Consider the following 16,369-nt stretch of genomic DNA (forward strand, 5'->3'; position numbering starts at 1 on the left):
ATGTTCCTTGATTTTGTTTCTCATGTCTGTGTTTGAAGTGATGGGAGACAATTATATATAACCTGATTTTAAAATAAGTGCCAGAGTGTACTCCCTGAAAAGTAAGTTGTAATGAGATTTTTTTTCTAAAATTGCATGTTATCTCCTATTGAATCTACAACCTAAAAGCAGCACCAGGGACCAGTTGCATATTAAAATGTTTCTGGCTGATTTAGAAATTATGGTGTGCTATTTGTTTTCTGTCGTCACACAGTTTAGTGAGTGAAACGATACTGCAGTGCCATATTCATGGTGTCTGGTGACTGATAGTTGTGATTTGCATTAAGCACTACAGATTATGAACAACTGATTACGGTGATAAAGCTCATGAAGCTGTACAACATCAGAGAGTTTTGGCTTGTACACAGAACATAACTTGGCGGGCTGTTGACAGACTGACATCTGTGTGTGCTGTTTGATACAGGTTTACACACTCAGATGGTGGGTGGTGGCTTGTTAATGTTAAATCATTTAGGTCTTTTTTCTTACAGTCCTGTTTTGTACTAAGATGGGTGAGCCACCATCACTCTCAAGACACCCTCTCATCTGCATTTTGCTTTAGTGTCTGAATTTCAATTCCTCCTATCCATCCGTGATTTGATAATGGGTCATTTTGTATACCCCATGCGGAATGCCACCTTTTCTGGTCTTTCAGAAAGTGGGGAGTTGGTTTTCAAACTGTTCAATGTGAAACAAATATTTGATTGTTTAAATTATTTCTTTATTATGTGTTCACTTCCACTGCAATGTGGGTACATCATCTCTCTGATTATATACATTTATGACTTTTCACATGACTATCATGTGACAAGAGACAGGTAGGTGTTCATAGGTGCAATGACTATTTCTTAAATATTGTCAAGATTTGTTTATTTTCTGATCTGCGTGGATGTATAGTATGTATAGTATCTAGCCAAAAATGTATTATTGATGTTCACAAATATGATTTTTTTTAACTTTCAGAAAATAAAATGTTGTTTTTGCTGAGCTGCACCACAATGCACACCTGAGCTACTGAATTTATGAATTTCACCAATTTTGTGGCTACCCAGCTTCAGGGAAGTGACATGTTTAAGTATTTTAAGCTACAACTGAGACCTAGTGTTTTTTTTCACTTTCAACTGGTTTTTGTAGTTTGCTTTTATGAGACTAGGAGAGCTTCCAGTTCAAGAAACATTTACTTGTTATTAGAGTGAAAATATTCCCAGTTTTAAATGCTGTTTGCTTGTTTTGCTTGCTTAACTGTAATTCCATTAACTGGTATGAAACTGAGGATAATGCTACTCAATGCTAAAAGTCTAAATCTCAAAATGTACTCACTTCTTAAAATGGAGAACATCGATATCTGTGCAGTGACTGAGACATGGTTCAAGGCTCTAGAGAGTACCCCTGCATTACCAGGCTAGAACTCATACCACACTTTTTGGCTATCTAACCTGGACCAGAACATCAAAGGCGGAGGTGTGCCCATATTCATTAAGCATATCCACACCTCCAGGCTAGTTGCGCAGCATAATGCATCCAAGGTTATCCAAGTGCAACTAACTCTGGGCAAAACTGCAATCCAAATTGTAGCTTGCCACAGATCCCCCACCATGCCCCAGGATTCCCACTCCTCTTTTCTTGATATACTGGAAAATATTAGGGTTCAACCAAACATTGTAATAATGGGCAATTTCAACTACCCCACCATTAACTGGGAAAACTACTCATGTACCAACTCCTTAGCTCAGCGCTTTCTGGAATTCATAAATTCCAATGCCCTGGATCAACTTATCCACACCCCCACCAGGAGGAATAATATCCTAGACCTAGTCATTACCAACATGAGTTGATTTCAGGTGTGGAACGTTGGTCAGATCCGACCATAAGCTAATCACCCTAGATATCCGCATCCCGCTCACCATTAAGGAAACCATGGTAAAAAATTTCTCCAAAGCCAACTTCATGCTTCTTAAGACAGAAGTGGCGAACTTCATGACACCCATGCAGATGGACAATACAGTTATGCCTGCTGAATCCTACACAAATGCACTCTGTGAGCACTAGTGCATGGATTGTGGTATCCCAAACAGAACCAAGATGCTATCCTCCAAAAAAGGAAGCCAATCTGGTGGTCCCCTGCCATAAACAAACTCTATAACAGAAGGAAGAAACTGTTGCAAAAGAGAGTAAAATCCCATGAGTGGAGGAGCTCCCTGGTCAGCCTCAGTAAGAAGCTGAGATCCCTTATAAGATCCTCCAAAGCTAGCTACAAAAACAAAATTGCCACTGATTCTAAGGGCAACCACAAAGCATTCTATAGCAATGTCAAGAATCTCAATGGCAATACCCAGATCTGCTCTGAGTTACAGCACAACGGCATGAAAATTAAGTACCAACTGATATTGCCAACATCCTGGCAGATAGGTTCAGTGCTAACTTTACCCCCCCCTCTCACCCCCTAAAGGGCCCATATCTATACAGGAAGAATGCAGAGTCCCTGTAATCACATCTATGCAGGTAAAAGCTGCACTCTCTAAAACCAAAAATACAGCATCCATGGGACCAGACAACATACCAGGCTGTGTTTTACACGAACTTCAGAACGAACTGGTTCCCCACCTAAGCACCATGTTCAATCATAGTCTCATGTCAGGTTTTGTGCCCACTGAATGGCGCACAGCAACAGTTATCCCACTCCACAAAGGGGAAGCCACCACTGATCCTGCAAACTATCGCCCTATTAGTCTGACGAGCCTGGTCTGCAAGGCCATGGAATGTACCATCATGGAACTCATAAACAAAGACATTGGTATCCTCCAAACTCTGGACCCCACCCAGTTCGGGTTTGTGAAAGGCAGATCATGCCTTCTGAACCTTATCGACTTCTTTGAGGCAGTCACCAAAGCCGTAGACGATGGTAAGGTGGTTCACATAGCCTGTCTTGACCTTGCCAAGGCTTTCAACACCATCCCCCATTCTGGAATTATAGCTAAACTCACTAAACTAGGTATAAATCCCTACGTCACAAAATGGGTTGTCAACTGGCTCACTGACAGAACCCCCACTGTAAAAGTTGCAGACTCCAAATCTGACTTCAAACCAGTGACAAGTGGAGTACCACAGGGTTCAATCCTGGGACCTCTCCTGTTTGGTATCTACTTCTCTGAAGTACAGGCTAACACAGAAGGCCTCTGGCTAACGAAGTTCACAGATGACTGCAAACTAGGAGCCATAGTCGAATCCCCAAATGATGTGGACATCCTACAGATGGCCCTCATTGAGACAAATGCCTGGTGTCTGAGGCATGGCCTCAAGCTCAATGCCAAAAAGTGCATTGTCATCCCCTTTGGTAAAAACTCTGTACCCATGAACTACCACATAAACGGTAGTCTACTTAATGCCGAATGTGTGATGAGACCTTGGGACCAAGGTGGACAGTAGTCTCTCCTTTGATAATCACATCGCCACAGTAGTCAGGAAATCCTTCTATGTGGCACACCTCATCACAAAAAGGTTCTCATCCAGGAAAAAAGAGGTCATTGTTCCCCACTACTCAGCACTCATTAGACCCATTATACAGTACAACACCCCTTTTGGAATGTACCTCACAAGACATCTGCAGCAGCTGGAAAGGCCACAGAAGTACCTCACAAAGAGGATTACTGGCCTAAAACAGCTGCCCTACACTGGCCATCTCAAAAAACTCCAGCTTTACTCTATAGCATATTGCCTACTCCGAGGAGATCTCTGTCTAACATATAAAGCTATGTTAAACCCAGAGCTGCTGGGCATGCTACACCTAAAGAAATCCCAAGCCCTCTGAGCTACTCGCTCTAGGGACCTAAACCTTGTCACCACAATAAACAGGACATGCTGGAGGGATAGAATCCTGTCCCAGAGACTTCCCATACTCTGGAACAAGCTACCCATCTATGTCAAGCAAAGTTTCTCATTAGCACTCTTCAAGAAAAATCTTGATGAGTGGATGGGAAATAGGAAATACACCCCGGGGATCACTTATGTGGCTCTGCTCTACAGGGGCTCAGAAAATTAACTTTCTTAGGTGGCATATGCCAGGGAACCTTGTTGGCTAGGATTACTTAGGCCCATGGGCCGATAGCCTAGTACCTACCTATGAACCTATGATATCATTGTTGCTCAGAAACTTACTCATAAATTTGTAACCACTTGCCAGAGACTTCCCCTCATGTTATATCCCAGTGTTTCTCATGTATTTACACTGGTGTGTGTATCTGTACCTTTATCCTTCACCTGTCCATAAAGATAGCTTTTTTGACCCAACAGTTAGGTATGCATATAGCCAACCAAATCACAGAACGTCAGTGTTATTTGAAGTCCTCATGTCTCTCATTTATACATACAGGTGTCAACATATATGAATGTTTCTATGCATTTACTTAGATTCATGGGCTTAAATGTCTGTTGGAAATTCTCTAATACAGTAAGTCTCTGTATCTCTCATTTACTCATACTGATATACATATGTGTAGTTATATGTCAATATGTATCTATGTTGCTACGAGTTTACTTAAATTCATTCAATGAAGTGCCTCTCAGAGATTCACTATTATGGTAAGTCCCCATGCCTCTCATTTGTTCATACAGGTGTACATATTTGTAATTAAATGTGAATGCATACGTATGTTTCTGTGTGTTTACTTAAATTCATGTGATGAAGTGCCCCTCAGAGAGTCGCTATTATGGTAAGTCACCATGTTTCTCATTTATCTATACGGGTCTACACATCTCTAGTGATATGTAATGCATATGTACTTTTTATGCATTTACTGAGATTCATCTGATAATATGTCTCTTGGAGATTTGCTGTTCTGTTAATTTACTTATTGCATTTGTTTACCGGGAAAGTTCACTGGGCCTAAAAGAGCCCATTTTTGGTGGAGACCTGGGGAGAAAAGTTCTGACAAGAACATAGATGCAGAAAAAAAAAATTAAACAATTGGTACAGAAGTAGAAACAGTGTTACACATAGTGGTTACAGTAATATATACAGAATATATACATACGTCAGGAATTTATTTGGTTTGATTACAGTAACATATACAGAATATATACATAAAAGTAGGAATTTAGTTGGTTGCCAGATGAATTCAGAGTGGTAAAAACGGAGTTAAATTAATCAGCATTATTGTGCCAGTATCAAAAAGTGATGAAAGAAAAAAATAAATAAATATGGAGAAAGCATCATCAGTCACTAGTAGTAGAAAGCATAGAAATTTAGTTATAATTTCTTAATGTATTTGCTCATTTCTGTGCACTTAAGTTAGAGTCATCTGATGAAGTGTCCCTAAGAGATTCACTGTTATAGTAAGTTCCCATCTTTCTCATTTTCTCATTCTAGTGTACATATGTGTAGGGTCAATGCCTACGGTCGCTTCTGTGCTTTTACTTAAATTCATCCTATGAAGTGCCTCTTATAGATTCACTGTTTCGGTAATTCCCCATACCTATGAATTATTTATATAGGTGTACCTATCTTTAGTTATATGTCAGTGCATATCTACCTTTCTGTGCATTTACTTAGATTCACTTGATAAAGTGCCTGTCTGAGATTCAAAGCTACGGTAACTCCCAAAGTCTTTCATTTATTCATAGAAGTGACCATATCTGTTCTTATATGCCAATCCATATGTACATTTTTGCGCAATCACTTAGATTCATGTTAGGAAGTGTCTCTCAGAGAGTAATTAACTGTTACTGTAAGTAACACTCTTCAAGAAAAATCTTGATGAGTGGATGGGAAATAGGAAATACACCCCGGGGATCACTTCTGTGGCTCTGCTTTATTACTCTATTTTACGTATTTGCTTTTGTTATATTGTTATTCTTATGCTTGGAGCTTTTCTCCCCGGGCCTCTACTGAAAATGGACATGTATCCAGTTAGACTAGCCTGGTCAACAAATGTAAAATAAAAATAAAAAAAATACTGTAAGCTCCCATTTCTCTCTTATACATTCAGGTGTACTTAAATGAAGTAATATGTAACAAAGTACCATTCAGAGAGTCAGTGTTAAAGTCCCCCTGTCTCTTATTTATTCATACAGACATACATATCTGCAGGTTATATGTCAATGTATATTTAGGTTTCTGTGTTTACTTAGATTCACCTGATGAAGTCCCTGTCAGGGGGTTCACTGTTATGGTAAGTCCCCATGTTTCTCATGTATTCATATTGGTCTACATATCTGTAGGTATTTGTCAATGCATATGCATGTTTCTCTGCCTTTACTTTGATTCATCTCACGAAGTGCATGTCAGAGAGTCACTGTTATGGTAAGTCTCAATGTCTCTCATGTATTAATTTATGTGTGTGTATATATGGATTTACCTCAAATTGTCAACGTGCCAGATAATCGAATCCCATTTCATTAACACCACTTTTTTGAATCTTCACTTCTTCGAACGCCCAGAACAATGGCAATTCAATCAGGGTAAACAACAACTCAACCACCAGAACAAAACAACAAACACCAAAACAAGTGTCCCTTCAAGTGGGGGCCTTCACTCCACACCCCCATAACTAAATATACCAACTCCAAGATCACATGACAGTGGGAAAAGGGCAAGGTTCACCATGGTGGCTGAGTGGTTGTTTACCCTGGGTGAATTGCTGTTGTTCCAGGGGTTCAAAGAAGTGAAGATTCGATAAAGTGATATCAATGAAATGCGATTTGATTATCTGGCATGTCGACAATTTGAGGTAGACCATATATATATATATATATATATATATATATATATATATATATATATATATATAAAATACATATATATAGATATAGATATGTGTGTGTGTGTGTGTATATATACATATGTGAAATACACAAAATGAAATGATAAACGAGCTACACCTCCACGGCTGTAGTGCTCAAAAGTTGAAAATAAAATGTTTAATGTTAACACACTGTTAAAAAGAGAAAAGTAAAGTCCCTTGATTTCCACAAACGATAAGCGCTTTCAATAAATCTTCTTCAGATCGCTAATATACTGGGACTAAAGAAGGCTTTTAATACTTAAAATTTAAAGCGGTCCTTTCTCCTTGTTTGAAAATAACCAATCATAAGTGCTTAAAACAAACACACCTTCTTAGTAGCCAATGACATTTCACTGACTTAAACTCTGAAAACGGAAGGAGAATTTTCTTACTTCCAATCATGGTGGTCTACAAAAGAAACTCCTACTTTTCAGCCAACAATTGGTATGAAGACTTTTTTTCCAATCACAGTGATCTAGAAACAAACACTCCTTCTTTTTAGCCAATAGTTGGCCTTCTGGCTTTTAACATTGGCCTGAATGGAATTACTGCACTTAGACCAGGGAATTGATCAGCTCTTAGATTAATTATCCATTTAATCTCACTTTTTTTGTTTATTAATATCACCTTGTTTAATTCCCATTATGTTCTATAACTTTAAACAGAAAAGAACGTGTAGAGAAATCATTGACATGCACAGCAAGGGAATTACGCAATTTTTTTCCACGGATATCTCTCAAATGTCTTAAAATCCGATTTTTAAAGACTTGATTAGTTTTGCCAACATAATAAGCCAGACACAATGTACAACACACCAGATATACAACATTTGGGGTACTGCAAGTTGCTTTTAAATTAAAAGTATATTCCCTTCCTGAATTAGGTTGAAGAAAGAAGTTGCTGCTGTCAATATATCCACAGGCTAAACAGTTCTCACATCGAAATGTCCCTTTGGGACCCACAACTTGAGGTTTTGAAAAACAATATTTTGTACATAATAGCCGTTTGATATTCTTTCTATTCTTATATCCAAAACTTGGATTCTCCCCTACAATCCCCTTTAATTTAGTATCTTGGGTTAAAACTGGCCAAAACTGTTGTATTACTTTTTGAATTTGCGCATTATCTGTACTATAAATCAGCATCATCCTTAATCTGTTGTTCTTCTGTTCACTGCTAGCTATTTGCTTCTTGCATACTTTAGATCTAATTTCTCCATAGTGCATTTCTCTAGGTAAGTTATCCATTGAAACATGAATATCCCTTTCACTGTAACCACGTACTTTCAAGTTCTTTTGCAGATGCTGAATCTCTTTCTCTATGACTCCACTTTGAGTGCATCTTTTCAAAATCTTTGTGGTCTCATTTTGCATAATATTTCTCGTAATATGCCTAGGATGCATACTGCTTTTGTGCAGATAATGATTCCTCCATGTACTTTTTCTATGTAGGGCTGTGGTAATTTTATTTCCTTCCTCCAATGTAATGTTAACATCAAAATAATTAACAAACGTCCGGGACCAATCTGCTGTTAGTTTTAAAAAGGTAGTAGTTCCATTTATATAATCCACGAACAAAAGAAATTGACTCTCATCTCCCTCCCATAGCACAAAAAGATCATCCACAAAATGGCCATAGAATAAGATGCTCTTATACCACGGATTAGTGGGACTAAGTAAATGGATATGCTCCCATTCTGCTAAGACAAGATTTGAGTAGCTGTTCGCGCAGGGGGTGCCCATGGCAACCCCCCAACGTTGCCAATAAATCGATTGTCCATAGGCAAAGAAATTATTCTCAAGGATCATTGTTAGCAATGGGCATAATTTGTCAACCTCTGTGCCATTAAGTTTCCATGCTAAAATTTCCCTTATAGTCTCTATTCCAAAGTCATTAGGTATAGAGATGAAAAGATTGTTTACATCCATAGTAGTCAGCAAGAGGTTACATTTGTTCTTATTTATTTCCATAGCGTTATGTAATTTTCTTAAAAAAATCATCCGTGTTTTGTACTACTGTCTCTGTTTCAATCAGTATTTTTCTAAGCTCTTTCCGCACATATAGAGACATGGCTTCTGTGACCCAACCTTGTCCAGACACTACTGGTTGCAATGGAGAGTCATTTAAATTCTTATTAATTTTTGGTAGTCCACTTATCGAAGGGGTAGTTGGATGAATAACATGAAAGAAATTAAACAAATACAAATCAATAACTCCTTCCAATAGCATGTCATTGAATTGTATTTCAACTTTTTGTATGGCACTTTTGAGGGCCAAAGGTGTTACTTTTGTATATGTTTTCTTATCCTTTAACATTTCTACCATTTTAGATCTGTACCATTCTGCCTGAAGAACCACTATAGCCCCTCCTTTATCTGCAGGCTTCAATACAATGTTTTCATTCTGTTGCAAATCATAAAGGGCCTGTCTTTCCTCATAAGAAATGTTATGAAAATGGTTATTGCCTGCTTCTGAACTTAGCTTTTCAACTTCATTACTACACAAATGTGTGAAAAGCTCAACTGCTGGGTGATTAATGGGAACAAAGGTACTAGGTTTCTTGATAACCTTTGTGTCAAGGGTCTTATTTCCATAAATGCTCTTTAGTGTAACATTCCGGCCAAATAACTTTAAATCTATGACAAACTCACTTAGATCTGACTTTAAAGAAGGGATAAATGTTAATCCCTTCTCTAGGATGGAATGTTCAGCTGGAGTTAAAATATAATTAGATATATTCACTACTAGTGAAACCTCAATTAATTCATAGTTTTCTTTCTTTTCCGATCCTGACTTTGGGTTCGCTGTTTTCTGTAGTGAGTTTGTTTAAAAAAAAAAAAAACGATAAATTTGTGGCTAACCGGTATATGCATTGCTCCTTTCTTTGGTACGGCTCCTATCTGATTTAAATTGCTAGTGCCTTCTAATGGTGAACTAGATATAAGTGAGTTGACTTCTCCTACACCCGAGGAGTCAGAAACAATTACTCTTGTTTGTAGTTGTTCTGTCTCTGCTACTGCAGTGTTTGAATAAACAGAGTTCTTTTTAGGCTTGGCAGATTCCTTATCTCCGCCTGCTGTGCGAACTTCAAATGTCCTTTCTTCTCTGGGCCATTCAAAAATATGCCCTTGCTATAAGTCTGAAACATCTCTAATCAACTTTTTTATTTTATGATCTTTTAGCTTAGAGTCATATACATTTAAATTAAATTGAAGCGTTTCTGTTTTGTTCACCTGGTATGAATTCAAATTGAAATTCTCAAGCTCCAACTGCTTTGTTGGAATCTGCCTGGCAATATTTTCCTCTTCAGGTTTGAAATAGTCAATTAACAGCTTCATATATCAGAAGCTAGTTTCTAAATTGATGGCCTGCCATTTCGCTAGCAGGTCAGGATATTGATTCCCATAACTGGGCATACATTTTACTCTCATCCCTCTTGGGATGACTTCATTATGTGTGTGTTAACATTAAACATTTTATTTTCAACTTCTGAACACTACATCCATGGAGGTGTAGCTCATTTATTGTTTCATTTTGTGTATTTTACTGGCTACTCCTAAGCAGTGGGATATATCCTTTTCCTGCATATATACATATGTAGTTATATTAACTTAGACTCATGTGATGAGGTACCTTTCATAGATTTACTGTTATGGAAAGTCTTCATTCCTAAAAGAAACAAAAAACTCTTTGCAATAAAACAAAGATTAAAATACAGCAAGCTGTAATATAAAAAGTCCAAAATCAAAAAGTAATGGAAATATCCAAATCTTAAATGTAGACAATCCAAAAATCAATGCAGTCATACAGCAGATTTAAACTCAGAGCTGTTACATGTTCATAGGTTCATAGGTAAGTACTAGGCTAGCTGCCTTTGCAGGCCATTTTAAGCCTAGCCAATTTTTTGTGCTCAAATTCCTGTATCCCATTTGTTTAGAGATTGGTCTTCCTCATGTTGTGGTTGATAATTATATATCACCCCTAATAAGAATAACTGGGATCATACCTTAGATAATTTGAGGAGTGCATGGAATGAAGCATTTAGGAGGTGCTACTGTCCATCGGTAGTACAGGGAGCAGTCCTAGGGTAAATTTTCTGTTTCCATACATAGATCCAAGTTGCTGTTGAATATGGACAGGGATGAACTTTGTTTTATGTGGATGGGTGTCTGTTCCAGAGCTGTGGTATCCTCTGCCAGATATAGCTGTCTCTTGAAAATAAGAAGTTATGTACCTACCATAACGTTCCATGTTAGTTGTCTTCTCTCGCCTTCTTTCTTGCTTGATGGGTTCGGAGCCGATCCCTCGGCTCCGACTCGGCACTTGCTAAGCTCGAGAGTCACTTTTACCAGCTCGAGGCAGCCCCATATCCCATGATGCAAGGCGGTAAGTACCCAGATCTCGTTTGATGACAAAGGGCAACAGCACCAAGCATAAAATACTTCCAAAAGGAAGAAAGAAAACTTACAGATGGAAGAAGGACCAGGTCTGAATGGTCTTCAGCATAACAGTTTCTTATAACAAGGTCTGTCCAGGCCAGGGGGAAGGAGGGAGGGTCGCAAGAAAGAAGGCGAGAAGACAACTAACATGGAGCGTTATGGTAGGTACATAACTTCTTAATGTTAAGTTGTCAATCTCGCCTTCATTCTTGCTTGATGGGACCGTCCCTAGCACCTCTATCCTGGGTGGCTCAATGGAACAAACTCTTGAGGACTGTAGAGCCAAAACTGGCTCTGTCCCTGGAGGCCAAGTCCAATTTGTAATGGGAAACAAAAGTGTGAGGAGTGGCCCAAGTGGCCGCTGCACAAATAGTGTCTAAAGGAAGTCTAGCTTGAAAAGCTGTAGAAGTAACTAAGCTCCTAGTTGAATGTGCTTTAGGTTTTGAGCACAGCTGTTTTCCCCTGAGCAGATAAATTTCAGAGATGACCGAAGAAAGCCATCTGGACAAGGTCACTTTAGAAACAGGAAGGCCTTTGTTATTATCCGCATAGGAAACAAAAGTTGATCAGATTTTCTAAATTTTTTGTTCTGTCCAAATAATATCTAAGTTGACGGTGGACATCAAGATAATGTAGCTTTTGTTCAGCTCTATCTGAATAGTTAGGGAAAAATACAGGAGATCAATGGATTGATTCAAATTGTTCTTTGAAGCGACCTTAGGCAAAAAGGTTGGGTTAGTTCTCAAAGATACTCTGTATTTGTGAAAAACCAAATAGGGGGTCGAACCGAAGAGCATGAAGTTCAGACACCCTCCTGGCCGATGTAATAGCCACTAGGAATAAAGTTTTCCAAGAAAGATATTTCAGGAACAAGAAACAGCTGGCTCGAAGGGGAAGAATCAAGGATGTCAGCACTAAATTTAGATCCCACTGAGGAGGAGGATTCCTGATTGGAGGCTTTAGTAGGAAAATTCCTTTCAAGAAGGCCCTGCAGAGCCTATGGGACATAATATTATGATCTGCTATACCGACATGAAAATTGGAAATAGCAGCCAATTGAACTCTGACTGTGGAAGAAGAGGAGCCTGCATGAAAAATCTCTGCTAAGAAGTCCAGGACTGCCTGAACAGGGGCAGTAAAAGGATCAATATTCTTGGCCTTAGCCCAATAAGAGAAACGTTTCCATTTGCTTGTATAAATCCTCCTGGTAGAGGATTTTAGAGAAGCTACTATGATGTCTCTAACTGGGTTAGAGATCAAAGGAAGCCTGGCTAAGGAAGGAAGTGGAGCAACCATGCTGTGAGGTTGAGAGAAGGGATTGACCGGTGCAGCTGACCCGATTGGTGAATCAGAAGATCTGGCACTGGGTCCAGATGCCACGGCTGCACCAAAAGGTGATGATGGAGGAACGGAAACCAAACTTGTCGAGGCCAGTAAGGGGCAGTGAGAATCAATTTGGCTCTCAAAACGGTAGCTTTCTGGATAACCTGAGGGATCAGAGGAAATGGAGGGAAGGCATAAAGAAGTCCCTGGGGCCAATCCTGGGTCAGAGCGTCTCTGGGGGGATGGCCTGATGGAGGGAAGAGGCAGAAGAAGTCTGGACATTTGCTGTTTTGGGGAGTAGCAAAAAGATCGCAGCATGGACGACCCCATTCCAGAAAAATCTCTTCCGCTATAGATTGCTTGAGAGACCACTCGTGAGGCATGAGAATAGCTCTGCTCAATCTGTCCGCTACAATGTTGGTTTTCCCAGGGATATGCGTTGCTACCAGAAACCGATGAGAGGAGATCGCCCATTGCCATAGTCTGAGCGCTTCTCGACACAAGGGGTAGGACTTGGTTCCGCCCTGTTTGTTGATATACCAAACTACAGACATGTTGTCTGTGTGGACTGCAATTGTCCCTACGGGAAGAAAGTCGTTGAGGGCTTGCAACGTTAAAAGCACTGCTCTCATCTCCAGGACATTTATGTGCAGATGGTACTCGAACGGCTGCCACGTCCCATGAACCATCCTGCCTGATAATGACCCCCCCACCCGATCAGGGAGGCATCCGTGGTGACAGTGGCTATCGGGGATGGGGGTACAAAGTACCTGCCTTGGTGAACCTGAGGAGATGTGGTCCACCAAGCAAGATGCTCTTTGCATGTCTGTGTCACCAGAATCTGGTGACGCATTGGAAGTTGTTGGTATGACCATTGTGTGAACAGCATCCACTGAAGAAGGCGCATGTAGAATCGAGCCAGGGGAAGAAGAGTAATGGCCGCAGTCATGAGACCTAAAACCTTTAGAACCATTCTGGCCTGTACTTTCTTGTTGGCCAGAATGATTCTGACATGACTCTGAATGTCTGAAACTCTTTGATCTGTAAGGGTAGCTGACATCCGAACAGTGTTTAAATTTGCGCTTATGAAGGTAATAGACTGGCAGGGCGATAAGGATGACTTTTCAAAGTTGATCGAGATGCCCAAATGAGAACAAAGGTTTATTGTGTAATCCCTGGCTTGTATAAGCTGATGCCTGGTGGTGGCTGACAGGAGCCAGTCGTCGAGATACGGAAACACCTGGAATCCTTGACGTCTCAGGTGAGCCGTGACCACTGCCATGCATTTGGTGAACACTCTGGGGGCTGTAGTGAGACCAAAGGGCAGGGCTCTGAACTGGAAATGACTGGACCCCAGCTGAAAGCGGAGAAATCTCCTGGAGCATCTGTGAATCTTGATGTGATAGTACGCATCCTGAAGATCTATTGAGCACATCCAGTTGTCCTTCTGTAAGAAGGGCAGAATTGACTGAAGAGTGACCATTCGAATCTTGTCTTCCTGACAGACTTGTTGAGTCTGCTGAGATCCAATATTGGTCTCCAGTCTCCCGTCTTTTTGGGGACCAAAAAGAACCTTGAGTAGATTCCGGGCTCTGAATGGTCTGCTGTAACTGGCTGAATGGCTCTTTTTTGCAGTAGTTTTGAGACTTCTAACTCTGCAATTTCCCTTAGACCGGGTGGTACATCTGGAAGGGAACTTGAGGGAAAGGGATTTTCCTCGAAAGGAATTATGTAACCCTTGGATATGATCGACTGTACCCATCTGTCTTGAGTGAGGGAATGCCAGGCTTCTGGGTACAGTGATAATCTTCCCCCGACTGCCTCCAAGGAGGGACAGCCGGGCAACATCTCAGGGATGCTGAAAGGGCTTGTCAGAGAGAGGCTCTCTGTTTCCCTGTTTTCGGACCCCTCTGCCTCTAGAGCGGCGTCTGTTGTTGTTACCCCCTCTGCCTCTAGGGGTAAACTGACCACGTGAATCCGGCGTGACTCCTTGGGATTTACGGAACCACATTTTCCCACCTTTCTGTCCTTTGGGATAAGGTCTAGAAGGGGTGGAAAAACGGACTCCTACAGCAGAAAGAGTCTTGCCGTCCTGTTCGCACCTGGTCAAGGTTTCCTTCACCTGAGGGCCAAACAAAGCTGACCCATCAAAGGGAGAATTTGTGAAGGACGCCTTAAAGGGATCCACAAAATCACATAGCCGCATCCAGGCTTGGCGTCTAAGAGCCACACCTGTACCTGGCTCTACTCGCTCCATCAGCAGCATAAGATATTAGCCGCATGGAGGAGTTTGCAATGGAATTGAGGGTTCCTAGCTGCGAAGCAATTTCTCTTGAGCCCCTGCAGCTGTAGGATCCTGAACTACTTCACCCAGCTCCTTAAGGATATCCCTCTGGAGTCTGGTGAAGTGACATAGGTAATTCAGCGAGCATAGCAAAGGTCGCTGAGGAAAACATCCGCTTACCGTACCTATCCATGGTCCTAGAGTCCTTATTAGGAGGATGGACGGGTACGGAAGGATCTGCAAGTTCCTTTTTGGTGGCCGCAGCCACCACCATGGCATCAGCGGGGACACCCTTAGTGAGGAATTGCTTGTCACACGGGGCAGTGATAAATTTTGAAGGCCTCCTAGGGACTGGCTCTACAGAGTCAGGAGCTGCCCACGCCTTCGTGCGATAACCTGCATAAGGGGTCGAAGGCGGAGACACCCAGGAGGTGGAGGGCCGAGATCCAAACGCCTCTAGGTATACTGACTCATCCTCAGAGGGATTGTTGGTGGGCCAGTTTCCCTCTGTTTAAGGAGTTCTAGGATGTCTGAGAAGGAGACATCCTCAGAGGGGATCTAGGGATCCCTCTGACTCATCAAAGTCAGTATCCGAGTGACAGACTCGGGGGAGTCTACATGTTTCCTCTTACAAGTCCTCTTCCTAGGAGGATCTCCCGAAACATCAGGAGAATCCTCGGAAGAGGGGGAAATTCCCAATGGGGAAACCTGAGGCGGAGGATCTCTGGGTCCTGTAGCAAGAGAAGTGGCAGAGATGTCAACAGGTACTATAGAGGGAGGAGCTACGGGAACAGACTGCTGACTGATACCAGTGGCCAGTACACTCTTCATCACCTCGAATGCTCTCCTCCCAGGCAGGACCGAGAGAACCCGTTCGAAGAACTAGGAACTCCAGGGACCACCGAAGGGAAGTCTCCGAGGCAGATGTCGGAGCCGAGCTCACCAAGGCCGAGGCTCCAAGGGGAAGAGCGGGTTCGGACAAGGGTCCGATGCCACTCACCCCCTCGGAGGAGACCATGGAAGCCCGACCACCGAATCCCTCTAAGGAAGGTCTCGAAGAGGAGATAAGAGTATAGGCTGAAGGAACAGAAGGGGGTATCCGTCCTCCAGCCGTAGCAGTAACCATTCCCGAAGACTCCAACTCCAAGCTCTGGGGTAGAGTTGAAGGAGGAACTGTAACGGGGTGTGGACCAACAGTCGTCTGTTGAGACGGACTATGTAACATTTGGGCCAGTACCTGTGACTTAAGTAATCTGCTGACCACTCTCTCTAGGTCATGGTCTGACAGTCTGGATGACCTTGAAGATCGGCTCCGATGGCTCTGTTCCGAAAGAAGAGGTGAAGCCGGAGCCGAAAGTATTGGCTCCAAGGAAGGAGACCTCGACCTCTTCCTGGAATGAACCATCGGAACCGATACTATAGATCCTGTCGGAGCCGAAGACTTATCGGAGCCGACAGGAAGCCTCGATGTATCGGCTCCAGCCGGAGCCGATACAGTCACCAAA

The sequence above is a fragment of the Protopterus annectens genome, chromosome 9.part0, assembly GCF_019279795.1.
Source record: "Protopterus annectens isolate FY-2018-M chromosome 9.part0, PAN1.0, whole genome shotgun sequence".
NCBI lineage: Eukaryota > Metazoa > Chordata > Ceratodontiformes > Protopteridae > Protopterus > Protopterus annectens.